The sequence below is a fragment of the Phascolarctos cinereus genome, unplaced genomic scaffold, assembly GCF_003287225.1.
Source record: "Phascolarctos cinereus isolate Bilbo 61053 unplaced genomic scaffold, phaCin_HiC Scaffold_726;HRSCAF=1367, whole genome shotgun sequence".
Lineage (NCBI taxonomy): Eukaryota > Metazoa > Chordata > Mammalia > Diprotodontia > Phascolarctidae > Phascolarctos > Phascolarctos cinereus.
Genome location: NW_027556098.1, coordinates 317,248,745 through 317,271,249, shown reverse-complemented (window position 1 = coordinate 317,271,249; position 22,505 = coordinate 317,248,745). Strand labels below are relative to the sequence as shown.

The 22,505-nt window shown below is 39.1% G+C and overlaps 1 protein-coding gene and 1 pseudogene across 2 annotated transcripts in view; both read right to left on the bottom strand.

The window, feature by feature from the left end:
• UVRAG (UV radiation resistance associated) overlaps window positions 1-22,505 on the bottom strand; it is a 443,033-nt gene that overhangs the window by 331,772 nt on the left and 88,756 nt on the right. The gene's annotated exons all lie outside the window — the stretch shown is intronic.
• LOC144454271 (PR domain zinc finger protein 1 pseudogene) lies at window positions 16,213-22,303 on the bottom strand (annotated as a pseudogene).

Below are 22,505 nucleotides of genomic sequence, written 5' to 3'. Positions count from 1 at the left end.
AGACAATCCCAAAGGACTGATGATGAAGCATACTATCTATTTGCCTCCAGAGAAAGAACTAATGTGGTTTGAATACAGACTGAAGTATGTTATTTTTCACTTTCGTTCCTATATTGTTTCTTTTATTTGAGTTTTCTTGTACAAAATGACAAATATGTAAATGTTTTACATAACTGCACATGCATAACCAACATCTGATTGCTTACCATCTCGGGGAAGGGGGAGGAAAGATAGAATATGCAACTCAAAACTTTAAATAAAAATGTTAAAACTTTAAATGTTTAAATGTTAAAGTTAAAACTTTAAATAAAAATGTAAAAAAAAAGCACTGTGAGACATGTCAAATAACAATTATCAGTCCCATGTTACAGATAAAGGAAAAAGAGACTGAAAGATAAATCACTTGCCCAAGGTTATACTCTCTTGGCTCTGTGCATTTTCTCTAGCTGTCCCTCATGCCTAAAACACTCTCCTTCCTCCACTCTGCCTACTGACCACCCTGGCTTCCTTTAAGTCCCAATTAAAATCCCTTCTTTTACTAGAAGTCTTCTCCAACCCCTCTTAATTCCAGTATTTTCTTTCTTTTAATTATGCCCTATTTATCCTGTATGTAGCTTGCTTTGTATATATTTGTTTGCATGGTGTCTCCCGGATTAGATTATATGCTCCTTGAGGATAGGAACTATCTTTTGCCTCTTTTTGAATCCCCAGCATTTAACACAGCCCCTGACACACAGTGGGGGTTTAACAGATGTTTACTGAATGAATGAAATGGTGGAACAAGAACTCAAACCTGGGTTTCTTGAGTCCCTATATATAGTATACTTTCTAATATTCCATGATGACTCTAACAAAATATATATCTGCCTTAATAAAGAATGTTAAACACAATTTAACCTGTTTTTGGTTGCAGAGTCAACATTACGAACAACTGTGGTATAATGGAAAGAAAAACAGGTTTGAATATCAGCTTTACCACTGTGTTATCCTAGGCTAGCCACTTTACTTTTCTAAGCTCCGGTTTATTCCCATGTAAAATGAGGGGATATATCATTTCCAAGGCTACTGCATGATCTTTAACTTTTTCATTCATAATTGTAATATTCATTATTCTACTAAGCTATAATAGTTTCAATGGCTAATGAACTATGTACATAAGCATAAATAACCTTACAAATATCCCTAGAGGGCCCTCACAACTAGGCTTTTTTCAGGTTGTATTACATCTGTTTCATTCCAGTCAGACATCAATTCCATTTTATTCATTTTTTTTTTCCATTTAGAAGGAGGAGGAAGAGATGGAAAACAAAAGGAGAGGGAAGGGGAAAGGCAAGAAGAAAAAGAATGACAAAATCAAGCCAAGCAAATTTACAAATTAGCCACATCCAAAACATGTCTCATTCTATATCTTGAATCCACCACCTCTCAAACATTTTTTTTTAAACTGCTATCAAAGTCTACTTAAAGCAACATTTCCCAGAGTCAGGCTAAGGCACATGACTACCCGAGGCAAGAAGTGAAAATTATGCCTCCTGTGCATTGTCCAATGGAGGCTCAAAGTCTTCACATGAAACATGAAAAATCATAAAATACATGACATTTGCTATGCTAAGGAGAACAGAATTCTCAGGCATTAAAAACATACCTAGAGTAAAACCTACATAACTACCACTGTATCCTTTGATCAAATCATCCTGCTGCTAGGACAATATACTGTGGAGAGACCAATCCAGACAAGAATATTCATGGCAACACTGTGATCATTTAAAAAAAAAAAAGAATCCATGTGTTCAATGACTGTGTAATGACTGAAAAAACTGGCATGTGTACCTAATGAAATATTATTCTGGCAAAAGAATGACAATTGCTGATCTATATTGATAGAGGGCATTTCTTCATCCCTACACCAACAAAATCATAAGTCCAACCCCTAGCTCTAAAAAAATGATAGCTAAGAAGAACAAACTGGAGAAGAAAATGGCAAACTACTCCAGTATCTTTGACAAGAAAACCCCAGAGCACACATGACTGAAACAACTCAAGAACATGAAAAACAAAAACAAAATTTATGGGTGTTGCTGATGGTTTCAAAGGTTAGTATTTTAAAATATGTGCACTTATAAAGCTAACATTAAAAGGTATTTCATCATATTATTCCTCCCTAAACAGGTTACACCCCAGTGATCTGGTTACCTTTCCTACTTCTAGTGCTGACTCTAGTTTTCCCCCAGCCCCACTCCCTTGCTTCCTTCTAATCTGCTTCAAATCAGTAAGCATTTATTAGGCACCTATTATGTGCCAGACATTGTGCTATGTACTGGGAATACAAATACAAAAATGAGACAATCCCTAATCCATGAGAAACAGAGTTCACATTCTACTGTACTTACATAAATTTATTCAACTGGATCCATGATCTCATGGATTCAGGATTTCCTCCTAGTAATGAAGATCACAACCCATCCATACTTACCCATCCTATGTGAATCTCATTATGGCCACCTAGAATTCACCACAGGAGTTCCAAATAGTATGTTAGAGGCCTTCCTCAAGTTCTCCCAACATTTAAGGAAGATCACGGAAACACTCTAGCCATCCATATCGCTTCTGCCATATAACCAGTCCATTTTCTTTCTGTCATACTGACTGCATCCTTTATTCCTATTCTTCAGAGTTCCTCACTGGTTATACGACACAGCCTTCTCACTTTACCTTTCCACTGCCCTCTCTGCCATACAGCAACAAAGTCAAAAAAAATTTTATTGAAAAGTTGGGCCTGTGCTATTAAGGGAAGCTTGAGGGTCAGTAAAAGTGCTTTGCAATTTTCTGAAAGCAAGCTAGTTCACTCTCCTCCTTTTTCAACTTTAGGCCCACCTCACTGTCTGTATAATCTGCCTTAGATACATAGACTGTTAGATAAGCTCTACAGAGTATCCATTTGGATGAATGTTAAAAGCATTCTTCATCCATTTGGTCTTTCTGGTGTGGACAGACATGACAAACTCCCACTGAATGATTACAATTTTTTTCCAGGAAGATCTGAAATGTCTTGGGGGTTGATGAAATCAATGTTATCCACAAATAGGATTATTTGGGAAACCTCACAATTCATAATAAAACATCTTTGGAAAGCCTGCCAAGATAAACAAAGTTATCCCAAGGTCATTTAAGGATTGAGACAGAAAAAGGACTACAAAAATAAGAAAAATAGAATAAATTTTTAAGAACTACCACGACAAATTTTCTCCAAAAAGAACACTGGAACCATCATACCTGGACCCCAATATCACAATTCCAGAAGTACTTACAAAGTAGAAATGGTACTAAAGAGAAGAAAAGATAGGAAAAGTAGCCAGATTGAATCACCTATATAAAGAGGAAATTTTGCTGGCAGCAATACAATCAGGAGAGCATTGAGGGAACAACATACAAGGCAACCACAGGAGGAGAGGACCCCAAAGGCATGGAAAGATCTCAAACTTCTAATATAAAAAAAAAAGTGACTAAAACAATATTAACAACTAATGACCTATAGGTCTATTCTCTCATCTCTATAAAAAAATATTGCACGAATACCATTTATAAATGAATTGCAGTCATAATCAATGAGGTTACTAGAAGGCATTCTTAAGGAGGTTACTAAAAAAGGACAAATAGGCTTTTGCAAATGGTATTTAACACTGGACCACATCTACATCACACAGCTGACTAAACAATGTAAAGAACACAAGATCTTATTATGCCTAATGTTTATTAATTACAAAAGAGGCAGCACAGCACAGTATATAGACAACTGGCTTTGGAAAAGGGGAAACCTAGATTCACTAGGTTATATACTCGCCGTGTGATCCTGAACATCTCATAACCTCTCAGTGCTCTTGGCAATTTTCTAAAACTGCAAGTTTCAGGAGAAGTGCTGCCTTGCACTGGCAGAGGAAATTCTTTATCAAATACTGCCAACATCAATGAAATCACAGAACCAGCCCCTAGCCCTAACAACAAAAAAAGCAATGCACTCAGGAGAACAAATCATTGCCTTATACAATCTTCGATGACATGTCTCGCATGACAATAGCAAAGTCATCTAAAAGATGGTGCTTAAGCTGCTTACTGAGAAAATAAGGGATTGTTTAAGGTAGAGGTGAAGAGGGAGTGCATTCCAGGTATGGAGGCAGCCAAGGGCAAAGGAAAAGAGACAGAAGATAGACGGCTATGTGTGACAGACAGAAGGCCAGTTTGGTCTTGTAAAATATGAGAAGGGAAGTTACATAATGAGACTAGAGAAAATATAACAGGGCTAGTTATGAATGGTTTTAAAAACTAAACAAGAATTTAAGATTTTATCCTAGGGGCAACTAAAAGCCACTGGATCTTCACTGGGTAGGTGTATAGCATGGTCAGATTAGTCCTTAAAGGAAAATCACTTTGTCTGCTGCTTGAAGGATGGATCAGAGCAGAGGAAGACTTGAGGCAGGGAAATTACCTTGGAGGCTATGGAGAAACCATTATAATAGTGTATGGGAGAGGTGAAAGGGGCCTGGATTAATGACTATGAGTAAAGAGAAGGAGATGGATTTAAGAGACGCTGTAGAGTTAGAAATGACAAGATTTGGCAACTGAATGTATACGTGGAAGTGTGGAGAGTGATGAATCAAAGACAATGCTGAGATTACAAACCTGGGAGACTTGAAGAACAGTGCTGCCTTTAGAAGAACTAGGGAAGTTTAGAAGAGAAGCATATTTGATTCAGGAGAAGATAATGAATTCTGCTTTGGTCTTATTGAATTTCACTTATCTCTGGGAATTCCAGCTTGAAATATTTCACAGGCAGTTGCTACTATGGGACAGAAGCTTGGGGAACAGAATTGGGCTATGTATATGGATAGGTATACATACAGATACATACATATATAGTTACATATATCCATTACACTGTAAACTCTTCCATTAGACTGTAAGTTCCATGAGGATAAGGACTGTCTTTTGCCTCTTTTTGTATCCCCAGTGCTTAGTACAGTACCTGGAACATGCTAGGTGCTTAATAAATGTCTACTGAATTGAATACATATAAATCATATTCATAGAGATTAAAGTTATGGGAGCTAATGAGGTCATATAAAAAGAAGAGGGCCTATAACAGAGTCTTAGGGAACACCTAGAATTAGAGGGTCATGATATAGATTCTGAGCCAACAAATAAGAATGATTAAGAAGAGTCACACGGGTAGGAAAACCACCAGGAGAAAGCATAATCACAAAACCCAGAGAGGTAAGAGTATTCAGGAGGAGACTGGTCAACAATGCCAAATACAGCTGAAAGATCAAGGAGGATGAGAACTGAGAAAAGACTATCAGACTTAGCAATGAAGAGATCATTGTGGGGCAGCTAGGTGCACAGTGGATAGAGCACCGGCCCTGGATTCATGAGGTCCTGAGTTCAAATCCGGCCTCAGACACATAACACTTACTAGCTGTGTGACTCTGGGCAAGTCACTTAACCCCACTGCCTAGACGAGAGAGAGAGAGAGAGAGAGAGAGAGAGATCATTGGTAATTTGAAGAGAGGAATTTCAACTGAATGATGAGATCAGAAGCTATACTACGAAGGGTTGATAGATGAATGAGAAAAAGTGAAAGGAAAGAAGACTTCAAAAAGAGATAAAGAAAGAGGGAGGGAGAGGGGGTGGTTAGTTCTACCTCCTCTAGGAGAGTGGCTGAGAAAAAAGAGAAGATAGATGTATGACAAAAGCTGTACAGAAGTGATGTTAGGGTCCAGTGAAGCTCTTTGGGAGTAAGGGGGAAAGCCATGTTCGAAGAAAAGAGGGGGAAAAAATTGGTGGATAGGAAGAAATTGAAGATTGAGAGGTGGGAGATGAATAAGAGCAATCTGCTAGAGAAGACAAAGGGAGATGGTACCAAAGATTCATGAAGAGGAGCTGGCTTGGCAAAGATCACCTGATCAGAGACTGGAGGAAAGAAGAGAAATGCAGATGATGTCAAAGGGTTTTAAAATAAAGAGAAAGGCAGAAGATGGAATTCGTGTGAAATAGTCTCCATTTTCTTAGTAAATAAGAAGAGAGGTCCTCAGCTGAGATGATGGCACACAGGGAGGTGCAGGATGTATGAGGAGAGAAGGTTTAGAATAGATTCTCACAGGACTGAGATAGTGACTCTAAACATTAGAGAGGAGTAAAAGGATTGCCTTGCTGCAGTGAGGGCATGGTTCAGGCCAGAAAGCATCAATATGCAGTGTTCTCAGCACATTTGTGTATGATTTCTTCCATTTCTATTTGGCAGCACATGAACAGTATCAAGAGGCAGACTGAGAGTGATCCCTGGTTGGTGTTTACAAGGGATAAGTAGTAACAGGATAAGAAGGGCAAAAGACAGTAGAAGACAGTGTAGAGTTGAATTGGATAGCTACAGGAGTAAGATTGGGAAAGGAGAGAAATGAAGTCAGAAAAGGGCAAATGGCCTGAGAATTAATGGATGGAGGAATGAAGAATCTAATTAGGAGAGTAAAGCACAGAGAGATGGACAGATAAGAGATTACATTCAGAGAGAAGAACTTCAAACTTTTTGATTAATGGAGTATGACACTTACAGGTAACAGTGAAATCCAGAGTCTGACCATCTCTATGTGTGGAGGATGACAGTAGAAAAGTAGGAAGAACAACAAAGATGGCAGAGAAAGAGGAACCAAAGGTCAAGTCTCTCCCACAACTGCTCTAACAAAGGCTGTGGAAAAGTATCATAGCAAGTGGTGATCGTGAAATATGAGGAGCAATCACAATGGGTCACTTTTCCTGGCAAGGTCAGCACAGGAGACAGCAAGAGTCCTGCAGGCCCCAGTAAGGAGATCTAGCAGAAAGGCCCACACAGTCTACCAGAATGCAGACAGAAGTTATGGCAGGGGTGGGGAATCTGCACCCTCAAGACCATGGGTTCTCCACTCGTAGGTTAGGGCCTACAAATGCGTAAGGAGGCAGAAAGCACAGAACAGGAACGGCAACTATATTGCTCATATCCCAGAGCAGGGTCTTGGATCCAGGGTGGACAAAAGGCAGACCTTCAGCTTCTTTACAGAGGCAAGGAGCAAGCACACAGCAGGGTCAATCTGATACCTGAGCAGAGTTTCAGAGCCTTCCAGCAAAGAATGAGACGGAGACCTATAGCTAAAACAGAGAAGAACCTGCAGCTTTTTCACTGACATCAAAGCAGGATCACAGATTCAACACACACACCCCTGGGCTGGGGTCTGCCTCTGAATAACCATTACAGGAGGTGTGGACCACTTGCAGAGCCTTCAACCTAGCTGACAGGCTATACTGAGCAATTATCTGCTAAAGCTCCAACTAGGGCAAGTGGGTAGCTGTGTTGCCCAGAGCCAAACTAGGGAGAGAAACTCAAAAATTCAGACCAAATGGACAACAACCAGACCATGCCCTAACAAACTGGTTAGGGGACGCTGAAAGTTTGCAGCTTCCTGATTTGAGTTACCCCTGAAAGCTCTGAAGTACATAGCACAAGGCAACCAGAAAAAGCAAGAACAGGGCCCCAGATAATACCAATCATGGTCAAATCAGGCCTCAACATAACCTCTGAAAATATTCAGTCTAGCTCTAACAAAAAATTATAATTCAGGAAGTAATTTGGGAAGAATAAATAAAAAAAAAGACAATACTGATAATGAGTGATTACAGAGCCAGGGATGCCCAAATACAAATCTAGAAGACTAGAATAACTCCATGACATCTATAAGCAAAACTTTAAAAAAAAAAAACAACACATATTGATCACAAAGTCATCAAGAATTCCTGAAAGAAATGAAGCATGACTAAAAATGATATTATAAATTAAATTATAACTCCAGAGGAAAGAACTGTAAAAGAAATTAAAGTTCTAGAGGAAAGATTTGGAAGGAAAAATCAGTTTAGTACAAAGGGATTCAGGGTTTTTTTTTTAAACTTTACCCAATATCATATTGCTTGCTGTCTTCTCAGTGGATAGGAGAAGGAGAATTTCGAACCGAAAATTAAAAAAAAAAAATTTAAAAGCCTTATTAAAATGGCAGATTCCCTGAAAATTAGAAAGTACTAAACAAAAGTTAATAAGTCCAGGACACAACATGAAATTTTTCTAACAAAGTCAGAAGACTAAAAAATAGGAAAAACTGCAAGCTATCACACATCAAACACAATGTCAGATCAAAGAGATGTAATATAAGACATTTTACTCTCTAAAAACCACAACCATGGGAACCAAGATAGCAGTGTATGCAGTAAACCCCTGTAACTCTCCCATATTCACCTCCAAACAAACATAAAATAGAGCCCCAAAACAAATCCTAGAACAGCAGAACCAGTAAAAAGATGGGATGAAACAACCTTTTAGACCAAGAAACTTTGGAAGATCACCAAGAAAGGTCTGTCTCACTCATGTAAAAGGGGAGCACAGTCCAGAACAGCAAGGATCTCAGTAAGCTAGCAGCAAATCTCACCTCAGCAAACCAGTGGGAGATTCTGAGAGTCCTAGTGAGGCAGAGCAGGCAAACGCCAACATCAGTTACCACCCCCATACCCGGTGTCTTAGCACAGCCAGGGGAACCAGGCAGGCCACCTGAGAAATACTATGTGCTTCAGCGTAGCCCCAGCAAACAGGAAGCCTCCGGAAGCCAGACTACCATGTGCTTCAGTATAACCTCAGAGAAACACACAAATATCCCACCAGTCTCAGCACACACCACACACCAGCACTAAGACCCTGTCTCAGCACCAGGTAAGCTTCCAGACCCATAAGGCCTCCAGCAGCGCCAGTCACTCCCTCAGCACAGCACCAGACATGACAGCCAGGGCCTGTAGCCACTAGCACGAGAAGCCTGAGACAGTGCCCCTTCCATCCTGGGAGCAGAGCTCAGATTTAAAAGAAAAGAAAAAGGTCAAAAAAAGATGAGCAAAAAACAACAACAACAACAACAAATAACCTGACCACAGAAAGTTATTATGGTGACGGGGAAGATGAAGACATAAACTCAGAAGAGGACAACAATGTCAAAACACCTATGGGCAAAGCCCCAAAGAAAAACAGGAAGTGGCCTCAAGCCCAGAGAGAACTCACGGAAAACTCCTCAAAATCACATAACAAAATCATACAAAAACTGGGAAGACAAATGACAATGATGGAAGAGCTTGGAAAAAGAAAGCAATTGCTTAAAAAGTACAATTGGCCAAACGGAAAAGGAGATACAAAAAAACACTGAAGAAAACAACTGCTTAAAAAGTACAATTGGCCAAATGAACAAGTACAAAAGCTAACTGGGGAAAACTCCTTAAAAATTAGAACTGGGCAAGTGGAAAATACTGACTTTATGAGACATCAAGAATCAATCAAGGGGGGCGGAGCCAAGATGGCAGAGTGAAAGCAGTGACCTGCTTGAGCTCTCCCCCAAGCCCCTCCAAATACCTATAAAAAATGGCTCTAAACAAATTCTAAAGCAGCAGAACCCACAAAAAGACAGAGTGAAGCAAATTTCCAACCCAAGACAACCTGGATGGTTGATCAGAAACATACATCACGCCAGGCTGGGAGAGGAGTGCAGTGCAGCGTGGGTGCTGAGAAAGGAGATCAGGGTCTCAGGTCCAGTTCCCTGAAAGCGTGGCACGGGGATGGAAGCTGCCTCCTGAGCTTCTGGCCCACAAACTGAGAGGGAATCAAGTGGCTGATCAGAGGGGGATTGCAGGGATCTCTTTGCCAGTGCTGAGGCAGGAATCTCTTGCTTTGCCCATGCTTAGATCTGGGTCACAGCTCTGGGCAGCAGTCCTGGGGCAAGGGGCGTGGTGGAGCTTGTAGTGACTGTGGACAGGAAACCCTCCTCACAGTTTCAGGATAGAAAGGAGTGTTGTGGTCACTAACACACCACAGCACAGGCCAAGAAAGGAGTAAACACCTCGCCCCTTATCATACCCCCACCTTGCAAGAACTGAAAATTTACAGGTCCCTACAAGTATCTCTGAAGACAGCTGTACAAACCCCCAAAACTTGGGACAGTACATTCTCCACATTGGAAGCAGACTCTTACCTTAACAAAGAGTTTAAAATTCAAGTAATTGGCTGGGATCATGAGAAAGCAGCACAAAAAGAATCAGACTATATTATCCTACTTTGGTGACAAAGAAGGTCAAAACACACAACCAGAAGACAACGAAGTCAAAGCTCCTACATCCAAAGCCTCCAAGAAAAATATGAATCAGTCCCAGGCCTTGGAAGAGCTCAAAAGGAATTTTGAGAAGCAAGTAAGAGAAGTAGAGGAAAAACTGGGAAAAGAAATGAGAGTGATGCAAGAAAATCATGAAAAACAAGTCAACAGCTTGCTAAAGGAGACCCAAAAAAATACTGAAGAAAATAACACCTTAAAAAATAGCCTAACCCAAATGGCAAAAGAGATCCAAAAAGCCAATGAGGAGAAGAATGCCCTAAAAAGAAAAATTGGCCAAATGGAAAAGGAAGTCCAAAAGCTTACTGAAGAAAATACTTCCTTAAAAATTAGAATAGAGCAATTGGAAGCTAGTGACTTTATGAGAAATCAAGACACTGTAAAAACAAATCCAAAAGAATGAAAAATTAGAAAAATGTGAAATATCTCATTGGAAAAACAACTGACCTGGAAAATAGATCCAGGAGAGAGAATTTAAAAATTATTGGACTATCTGAAAGCCATGATCAAAAAAACAGCCTAGACATCATCTTTCAAGAAATTATCAAGGAAAACTGCCCTGATATTTAGAACCAGAGGGCAAAATAGAAATTGAAAGAATCCACAGATCTCCTCCTGAAAGAGATCCCCAAAGGAAAACTCCTAGGAATATTGTAGCCAAATTCCAGAGTTCCCAGGTCAAGGAGAAAATATTACAAGCTGCCAGAAGGAAACAATTCAAGTACTGTGGAAACACAATCAGGATAACACAAGATTTAGCAGCTTCTACATTAAAGGACCACAGGGCATGGAATATAATATTCCAGAGGGCAAAGGAGATAGGATTACAACCAAGAATCACCTACCCAGAAAAACTGAGTATAATCCTTCAGGGGGAAAAATGGTCATTCAGTGAAATAGAGGACTTTCAAGCATTCTTGATGAAAAGACCAGAGCTGAATAGAAAATCTGACTTTCAAATACAAGACTCAAGTGGAACATGAAGAGGTAAACAGGAAAGAGAAATCATAAGAGACTTATTAAGTTGAACTGTTTACATTCCTGCATGGAAAGATGATATTTATAACTCATGAGACCTTTGTCAGTATTAGGATAGTTGGAGTGAAAAAATTATATGTAGATAGATAGATAGAGGGCACAAAGTGAGTTGAAGTTTAAGCGGTCATATCTCGAGAATAAAATTAAGGGATGAGAGAGGGATTATACTAGGAGAAGAAAGGGAGAGGTAGAACAGTGTAAATTATCTCACAAAAAAAAACAGAAAAGAAAAGTCTCTCACAGTGGAGGGGAAACGGGGGAAGGTAAGAGGGAATGAGTGAATCTTATTCTCATAGGATTTGGCTTAAGGAGGGAATAACATACACATTCAATTGGATATGGAAATCTGTCTTACCCTACAGGAAAACAGGGGAGGAAGGGGACAAGAGAGCAGGGGTATGATAGAGAAGACGGCAGACTGGGAAAGGGGTAATCAGAAGCAAATACTTCTGAGGGGGGAAAGGGTCAAAAGAAAGAATAGAATAAATGGTGGGGCAGGATAGGATTAAGGGAAATAGAATTAGTTTTTCACAACATATCTACTATGGAAATGTTTTGCATAATTGCACATATATAACCTATATTGAGTTGCTTGCCTTGTCAATGAGGGTGGGTGGGGAGGGAGGAAGGGAGAAAATTTGGAACTCAAAAGTTTTAAAAACACATGTTTAAAAAATATATATACATATCTGTATCAGTAACTTAAATGCACATTGAGGGCCAACTGGACATAGTGAAGAAAAGCAGCTTCAGAACCCAGGAAAAAGCAACACCTAAGTGGCACTTCATAAAGATGCCACAAAAGGAAATAAGGACTTTAAGAAGCAAAAGCTGTGAGTTTATCTCTTTGCCACATGAACCCCTGGACTCTATATCTACCTGTGGGAAAATACACTTCTGGTTTGGCGAGATGTTTTTGGAGCAACTTTTTTTTTACATTAGTAAATATTCTTTTCTACAAACTAATAAAGTCTGGCAGTCTGACAAAAAAAAAAAAAGAAAAAGATGATGTGATGGAGCTGAATCTTGAAGGAAGCCAGGGTTTGTACCTAGTAGGTGCTTAATGTTTGTTGACTTGGGTTTTTTTGGTTGGATTGTTGGAGGTAATCGGGGTTAAGTGACTTGCCCAGGACCACACAGCTACCAAGTGTCTGAGGCCAGAGACTGACTTGTTTTTGTTGTTGTCCTTCTTGTTGTTTTTAATTTTCACTCACATCTAACTTTTCCACTCTCATTCAGTGTTTTAAATGCCTTACTTTCCCTCCCTGCTTAGCTGAATTCTTTCCATCTTTTTAAGGTCTAGATCAAGCCCTACCTTCCCCTGACTCCAAATCTACTGCTTTTCCTGTGGCACCACTTAGACACATTGTATTTCTACTTCCCTTTTGTGTATATGGACACATGGATTTTGCCTCCCTAACTGGTTATTAAGTGCCTTTGATGGTAATGACATGTTGTAAACTTAATCATCCCTTGTTATCTAATATCTAGTTATCTGTAAAAAGGAAATCATTTAAAATTTCTGGACATTTTTAAATGTTTTAAAGATTTTTAACAATTTGATTATATTTTCTCCTGAATTTAACAGACTAAAAATGAATTTTTAATATACAAAGTACAAGAGGAAAAGAAGATTATGTGTGAAGCCATAAATCTACACTATGTAGAGCTTGTGTTTTTAAAAATATAATAATTTTAAAATAAATTCAACGTGTTACTTTCAAAATAAAATAAAATAAAAGAATACAAGCCATTCCCCCATTGACAAATGGTCAAAGGATAGTATTAGGCAATTTTCAGATGAAGAAACCAAAGCTATCTATAGGCATATGAAGCACTCTAAATCACTTTAGATTAAAGAAATGCAAATTAAAACAACTCTGAAATACCACCTCACACCAATCATATTGGCCAATATTATAAAAAAAAAAAAGAAAATGATAAATGTTGGAGAGGATGTGGGAAAATTGGGACACTAATTCATTGTTGATGGAGCTGTAAACTGATCCAACCATTCTGGAGAATGATTTGGAACTATGTCCAAAGGGCCACTAAACAGTGCATATACTTTGATCCAGCAATACCACTATTAGGTCTGCATCCCAAAGAGGTCACAAAAAAGAGGAAAAGACGTACATGTGCAAAAATATTAATAGCAGCCCTTTCCATGGTGGCAAAATACTGGAAGTTGAGGGGATGCCCACAGATTGGGGAACGGCTGAACAAGCTGTGAAAAATGAATGTAATGGAATACTACCGTCCAATAAGAAATGATAAACAGGCAGATTTCAGAAAATCCTGGAAAGACTTGTACAAACTGATGCAAAGTGAAAATCAGCAACATTGTATGATGGTCAACTAGGAATGACTCAGCTCTTTTCAGCAACACAATGATTTAAGACAAGTACAAAGGACTCACAAAGGAAAATGCTATCCACATCCAGATAAAGAACTGATGGACTCTGAATGTAAATCAAAGTATACTTTTTTCACATCATTCTTTTTCATGTTTTTTTTTCCTTTTGATCTGTTTCTTCTTTCAAAACTGTGACTAATATAGAAATATGTTATACATGACAGCATATGCATAACCTATATCAAATTGCCTACCATTTTAAGAAGAGAGGCAGGGAGGAGAAAAATTTGAGATTCAAAATCTTGTAAAAATGAATGCTAAAAATTGCCTTGACATGTAATTGGGGGAAAAAATAAAATACCATTAAAAACCATGACAAAAAAAAAGCCTGTACACAACATCTCAAGAAATCATGACTAAAAACTGACCATATTATATCTATTGAAACCAGAATGCAAAAAAAAAGGAAGTCAGAAAGAATTCATTGGTCCTCTCTTAAACAAAACTCCAAAGGGAAAAGTCCCATGAATGTTATAGCCAAAATCCAGAGCTTCTGGGTCAAATAAAAAAAACTGGAAGCAGTGTTTTCTTTGCTGGCTCTTCATCCAAGTCACCCATTAATCATATGACACATCGCCCCCAAAAAGACTTCATCCTAGGCTCTTATGTCTTCTCCCTCTATGTTATTACATTTGGTGATATTATCAGCTACCATCTGTAGGTATGATTTATTTGTCCAGATCTAACCTCTTTCCTGACCCCCAGTCTCACAATCCATGGCTTAGTGGACATGTCAAATGAGATGTCTCATTGACATATTAAACTCAATATGCACAGATCTTAACTTATTAGCTCCTCTCCACAACACTCTTCTTAACTTCTCTACTACTATCAAGGGTACTACCATCCCCCTAGTCACCCAAGCTCACAAACTGGCTGTCCCATACATTCTATCTTCATTTCATTTCTAATATAGTCCTCCTTCTCTCCTCTAACACTGTACTACTCTGGTGCACTACTAGCTGGTCTCCCTACCTCAAAAGTCTCTCCCCATTCCAGTACATTCCTCCACACAGATAAGTGTAAGTGTGACCATGTCATTACACTATTCAATAAACTTCAGTGGTTCCCTATTGTCTCCAGGACCGATATAAAATCCTTGTTTGGGTTATAAAGCCCTGGATAATATGACCCATTCTGAGCTTTACAGTCTTCTTATACCTTACACCTCCCATCTACACTACAATCCTGTGACATATCTCCTTGCTATTCCTCAAACGAGATACTCCATCTCTTCCTCCAGGCATTTTCTCTGGCTATCCCTCATGCCTGAAATGCTCTCCCTCCTCATCTCTGCTGTCTGGCTTCCCTCAAGTCTCAACTAAAGCCAAATTTCTGGAAAAAGGTTTCTCAATTGCTCTTAACTCCTCCTCTTTTATGGATTTATCCTGTAGATATTTTGTTTTCACATAGTTATTTCCATGTTGTCTCCTCCATTAGACTGTAAGCTCCTTGAGAGCAGAGAGTATATTTTGCCTTTCTGTATATTACACAGACACACACACACACACACACACACACACACACACACACACACACACACACACACACACAGAGAGCACAGTACCTAATACAAAGTAGGCATTAAAAAAATCCTAGTTCACTGACTAGTTGACAGAGTTTAACTTCTGAAATACAAAGTCAGGAGTCAAAAGAAATATAAAATGGTAAATAGGTTTGAGCAATTAAAGGTGACTATATTCTAATAAGGGAAAAAGAAGTGTCAACAAAAGAAAAAAAAAGAAAAAAGTGTCACCTCAGAATACGAATATTATCAAGGGTCACAGAGGGTATTAAATAAGACACAGATCCTGTGAGTATTATTATTATACTTTTAAAAGAAAAATGAGAAGGGGGCAGATAGTTGGCACAGTAGATAGAGCTACAGCCTTGGAGTCAGGAGGACCTGAGTTCAAATCCGGCCTCAGACACTTGACACTTTTTAGCTGTGTGACCCTGGGCAAGTCATTTAACCCCATTGCCTCGCCAAAAAGAAAAGAAAAAAAAGAAAAAAGAGGGGAAAAGAAACACATTAGGGAAGAAAGAGTAAGAAAGGGGTAGGAATTTTCTATTACATAATCGGGATGTTCAAGAAAAAGGCTATACAAAGGGGTAGGAAGAAGGACATAACTTGATCATCCTAGCAAGTCAGATGATTATAAAATATGAAAGAGAGAGAGAGAAACAGACAGACAGAGAGACAGAGACAGGGGATTTAGGGAAGGATTAGCAATAAACAAAATTCTAACCGCAGAGGTAAGTTGTGAAGGAAATTTAAAAGCAAAGAAAAAAGGTAAAAACCTATAATAGCAGTCTGGCAGAAGAGAATAAAAGAGGGGCAAGGGAGGGGAAGTCGACTGCATTAAACACTGATCACTAGTGCTGAGCACACTTCTCTCTTCATTTACTCCTTTCTAAAATGGGAGTGCAAACAGAGGAAAAGAGAGAACAAATTTTTAGAAACATTTAATTAATAATTATAACAGTGAATATGAATCAGATGAATTCACCTAAAAATGGAAGAAGATAGATGAATGGATTATTCTGCTAATGATATAATATTAACAGAAATGTCTTGGGATTGCCTGCGCTGCTGAATCACTTGTGCCAAACCTGACATTCATGAGGCTATTCAATGATGTGTACCAGGTGGTGTTTCAGCAGGTGGGCACAAGCTGAATGAAACTCTCATTGCAAGCCTGACATTGCAGCAGTCAATCTCCATTATGTACTCCAAAATGAACCTTCATGTATGAGTCTGCTGTTTCAGTGGATAAGGAAGTGCTTTGTATCCAATTATATCTCTCTTTTCTTTTTAATGAGATTCATGACTTCTTCATAGTCACTGGCTACCAGCATGCTGAGGTAGTTTGGAGCATATCATGTGTCATATGTCGCAGCTGTTCCAGCAGTTGGGGACCCACTGGATAAACTGCATGCTTGTTTTTCATACTGATATCTGTACTGCTGATGAAAAAAGGGCTGTGGGGTATTAGTGCAGCAGTGTCTGGGGGGTGCTCCAGTTATAACAATCTTTGGGCTCCTCCAGAGAGCAATGAATTTGAAAGAACAGCTGAGCTGAACATGGTATGAAGCAAGTTGCCTCCACTAAGTATGTTACTATAGATTGGATATAATCTTGGGAAGAGACTGAAATCACTGATTGCATTTATATTGTTCAGGGTACACAGACTGTTGGGGCTTATATCATGTTGAGGTAAAAGGAACTTGAGATAATGAGCATTAAAAAAGGAGATTAAAGTTTGAGAGAGATGACTAGATGGTATACGTGGTATATATCCCAGGTAAATGCCTGGATAAGGTAAGAATAAGAAGGACCCTAATCTTCCTGTGCCATACTGTACATTAAAGTAAGGATAAGATTCTTGGTGCTCCTGGAGAAGCCAAAGGTGAAACTATGTCCTTCAGCCTGCCACAAGGACTAGAGCTTCTTCATCTTTGGACTGGGCTGCTTATTGCTGAGGGGCTGGGAGTGATGGATGATACAATGGGGCAATGAGTAATGTAAGGAAATTTCCCTACTCTGTTGGTCAGAAAAGTTTTCAAGAAGTCTTTAGAATTGGGAACCCAGATTGAGTAGATAACCTGAGGACATAAAAGCCTTACAGCTCTGCAATTCTTCCTCAAGTCATCCGTTTCCTTTTCTGGTGACAGGTCAGCATGGAAGAAGCTCTTTCCTTTGGAAAAATGGAATCATTTTTCAGAATTTCTTTTATATTGTGTTCTCTTAGGTATACTTTTTGGGCAAAGCCCATTTTATTGCTTTGGACTAATGTGTGTTTGAGTGAGACTCTCCTTGTTAGTTGGCCAGAAGAAAAAGGAAAGGAGCTTTTATATAAAATCCCAACAATAACCCACAAGAGTTCCTGATTGGTAGGGATGGGCCTAATAACGTAGAAATAGACGTTCATTCAATTTTGAAATGTAGCCAAATTCTGCTTCTGCATGAAGTTAGCAGCGTTAACATAATGCATCTAGTTACTCTTTTCTTCATTAAAGCTATCAGCGAAGCAATGATGCTCCAAATTAGAAGAGATCTACCAAAAATATCATCCATTGGCATTTGTGGGGTATCACTGTACCACTGGTAAAAATTTTGCCTATCTAGGGTCCAAAACATGTTCCTTTAGTATATATTCTTTGTTATAATTTTAATAACAGAAGGGCCTCCAAGATTTATGGTGACTTATTAGAAGTATATGGGAAAGATAGCTGTCAGATGTCAATCTTCTTCAGCAAAAAAAAAAAAATCTTAACTCTTTGCCGTTTATAACACATGTGAAAACCAGATTCCTTGGCAAAGATGCTTCTGCCAGTTCCTCCATTACCACCAGAGTCCCAGGGTGATAATTCACAATGTATTTGTATTTATCTTCAAAATCTGCCTCTGTCCACACAGTCATGTAAGCACCCTTCATGTACATTTTCATTGTTCATTCATTTCATATACACTAAAAAATTTATAGTGTTATAGCTACAATGGGACAACCCAGGACATATCTACAAGTTTTTCAAAACAAAAATCCAACACTTAAGATTAAGTCTCACTTACTTCTATACAGTGAACATTCCTTCTTGCTCTCTTACTGGCTTAGAACAAGACTGACACCTTCCAGGTTAACTCCTTTTTCTATGGTCTCTCTGTCCCTCCCTTCCATCTTCCCTTTAAGAAAGGTGCCACTGCACTTACCGCTTTTGCCTCACAGAAATACTGGAAAGATGAATGTTAACAGCATTGCTTTTCAATTTGTTACCCAAATTGACTGTGCCTTTCCACTGTCTAGTGAGATTCCCTATTGGCCGCTCAACTGATTTATAAATTGTCTACTAGGCACTTAAAAAACCCAATTTCATAAAAGAAACCGAACATCATAAATGAAGCCCCAAAGAATATTACCCCAAAACAATATAGATGTATTTATAGGTGAACTCTATCAAACATTCAAAGAAAAGTTAATTACAATATTACAGAAACAGTTTAAAAAAAGAAAAAGAAAAATAAGGGATACTACCAAATGCTTTCTATGGTAAAAATATGGACAATATCTAAACCAAGAAGAGACAAAGCAGAGAAAGAAAACTATGGGTGACTATCTCTAATTAATATCAAATGTTAACATTTTACATAAAATATTAGCAAGAAGGCTATAGTAAAATAGCAAAAAGACTATGCACTATAACCAGACTAGATTTATACCAAGAATGTAAGGGTGGTTTCTGATAAAGAAAATTATAACATTGATAACATATTAATAGCAAGAACAATAAAACTTACATCAATAGACACAGAAAAGGCTTTTGACAAAATACATCTATACCTGTTTAAAAAAAAAACAACTAAAAATCAAACTTTTCCTCATAAGGTAAAACAGTATATAACTAAACCAAAAATCAACATTATACGTAATGAGAATAAACTAGAGGCCTTTGCCCTTCTAATAAGATCAAGGGTCAGTCAATGGGCATTTATTAAGTACCTACCCTATCCCAGGAACTATACTAAACAACAGAGATACAAAAGAAGCCAAAAGACAGTGCAGCTTGCAGTCTGATGGGAGAGACAATATGCAAACAACTATATGTATAAGGGTTATCCTTCCATTCTCCAAGAGGACCAAAGTAACATCACTATTTTAAAGTCAAGTTACAGTGTGTCCACCTGTGGCTGATTGACCATCACAAGCTCAGAATGCTCTAACACAGATTGGGAACAAATAGTCCACGTGAACATCTGGGGTGGATTCTCAAAATCTGCGCATCTCACGTTTCCTCTGAGCTACTTCAATTCTGCTTTGTGCATAGAACACAGCACCTTCTCTGGTGAGGGCATGCCATGCTGGTGGGTCCTGTGCTAGTATCTCTCACGTCACACAATCACTTCCAAAGTTTTTAAGAGAAACCTTGAGAGTATCCTTCTATCGCTTTTTCTGACAACCATGTGAGAGCTTGTCCTGTGTGAGCTCTCCATAAAATAGTCTTTTAGGCAAGTGTATGTTTGGCATTCAAACAATGCGGCCAGCCCACTGGAACTGCACTCTCTGCAGAAGAGTTTGAATTCTTGGCAATTTAGTTCGAGAACGGACTTCAGTGTCTAATATCTTATCCTGCCAGGTGATCTTCAGAATCTTCCTAAAACAATTCAAATGGAAGTGATTCAGTTTCCTGGCATGGCACTGATGGACTGTCTAGTTTTCACAGGCATACAACAATGAGGTCAGCACAATGGCTGTAGACCTTCAGTTTGGTAGGCAATCGAATATCTCTTCTCTCCCATATTTTCCTTCAGAGCCTCCCAAACACTGAGCTAGCTCTGGCAATGCATGAATCAAGCTCATTATTGATGTGTACATCCCTGGAAAGTATATTGCCAAGATAAGTCAACTTATCCACAGCATTCAAAACTTCTCTATTTGCTGTTACTGATGGTTCCATACAAGGATGATGTGGTGCTTAGTGTTTTCTTAGTGTTAACTGTTAAGCCAAAATTAGCACAAACAGCAGAAAATTGATCCATACTTTGTTGCATCTCAGCTTCAGAGGCTGCATTAACTGCACAGTCACCTGCAAACAGAAAATCATGCACCAACACTCCCTCCACTTTGGTCTTGGCTTGTAGCCTTTTCAAACTGAAAAATTTACCATTAGTGCGGTAGCTGACCTATATGCTGTGTTTGTTTTCACTGAAGGTGTTTGACAACATGGCTGAAAACATCATGCTAAAAAAAGCATGGGAGCAAGCACACAACCTAGTTTCACTCTATTGGTGACTGGGAAAGTAGGACAGCACAGTCCATTATCCATGCAATGCTGATGAACTTCTCTGGGCAACCAAATTTGGACATAATTTTCCATAAGCCCTCAAGACTAACTGTTTCAAAGGCCTTAGACCAACAAACATTGTGTACAGAGCTCTGTTCTGCTCTTGGCATTTCTCCTGGAGTTGTTGGGCAGCAAACACAATATCAACTGATGCTCGGCCCTTTCTCAAGCCACACTGGATCTCAGGTAGATGGCCATCCTCTAGGTGAAGGATCAGCCTATTAAGGAGGACTCTGGCAAGAAGCTTGCCAGTAATGACCAAGAGAGAGACTCTCCTGTGATTGTCACTGGACAATCTATTACCTTTACCTTTACAGAGATGGACAATGGAGGCATCTTTGAACTGCTGGGGAATAACCTCCTCTTGCCATATCACCTGGAAAATTTCAGTTAGTTTTTGTCTAAGCAAAGGACCCCCCCCCCCCCCCGCCAACTTGTAAATCTCAGCTAGACTAGAATCAGCACCAGATGCTTTGCCACATGAAAAGAGCCTAATGACATTCAAACCCTCTTCTTCATCTGGAACTTCAGCTAGGGAGGGACTGATTTCAATCAGAGGTAAACAGTCAATGGCTTCAGCACTGATTGATGATGGTCTGTTGAGAACACTAGGGAAGTGTTCAGCCCATCTCTACAAGATCATGTCCTTATCATTAATCAATGTGGTTCCAACAGCACTGAGTAGTTGAGATGCACCTTAGGTCTTTAGTCCATAAATAGCCTTCACTGCATCATAAATGCACTTTGGATTATTACTATCAGCATAAAACTGAATTTCGTCTGCCTTCTTACTGAACCAAGAATCCTGTATCTCTCTAAGTTTTACTTGTACTTTACTTTTGATGGAGTTAAACGCTACTTTCTTAGAGATGGTAACTATCCTGCTTTTAAACTCTGTGGAATTCTCATTTTTCATTTAGCAGCTTCTGAATTTCCCCATCATTTTCATCAAACCAGTCTTGATGTTTGTGATTGCTCTGACCCATATGAGCAAATGCAGTGATACACAACAAATCTCTAAGAGCTGCTCCACTGTTGCCAACTGTGTGTTGGCTTAACTTTCCCTCCAAGTTAGCAATAAGCTTCCTGCTCAGAAAAGCACTCTAATCTGCTGACATTAAGTCTTCTGGTAGTCATTTTGCCTTGGGCCACCACTTTTGTTGAATGTGAATATTTAGCTTGGAGAGGATAAGTCTATAATCAGTCAGGCATTCTGCATCACACATTGCCTTCTTCACTCTCATATCCTGTCTATCTCTTCTCCTTAAAATCACATAGTCCATCAAATGCCAATGTTTGCTGCGAAGGTGCATCCATGAAGTTTTGTTGCATTTAGGCAATTGGAAAACAGTGTTGGTGATGAGAGGGTCATGAGATGCACAAGTATTCAGCAGTAAGAGACCACTGCTGTTGCTGTTTCCAAATCCATTCCTCCCACAGACTCCCTGCCATGTCTGATAGCTTGTGCCTGTTCTAGCATTAAAGTCTCCCAGAATTACAAGCTTGTTCCCTTTCAGCACATTAATAATGAGGATCTCCAGGTCTTCATAAAAACTTTATTTGACCTCATCCAGGTTTGTCAGGTGGGAGTAGAGGCAGTGATGATGGTGGTGTGATATTTTCCTACAAGTGGCAATTGTCATAAGCCTGTCATCCACTCTTTTTGGAAGGCATACAAGCTCGTTGACTAGATTAGTTTTGGTTGCAAAACCTACGCCAGCTTCACAGTGCTCACCATGACTGCATCCACTCCAGAAAAATACACATCCAGCTCTGACTTCGGTAAGCTGGCCTTCATTTGCCAGTCTTGTCTCAGCACTAAAGATTATAAAGAAAATCAAAAGATGATTCCTACCTTTAAGGAGCTCACTCTATATGTGTGTATGTGTGTATGATATATATGGTAAATGGGAAATAATCAACAGAAGGCACAAAATTAAGAGGGACTGGAAAATGCTTCCTATGGAAGGTGGGATTTGGCAGAAATGAAGAGGAAGAGC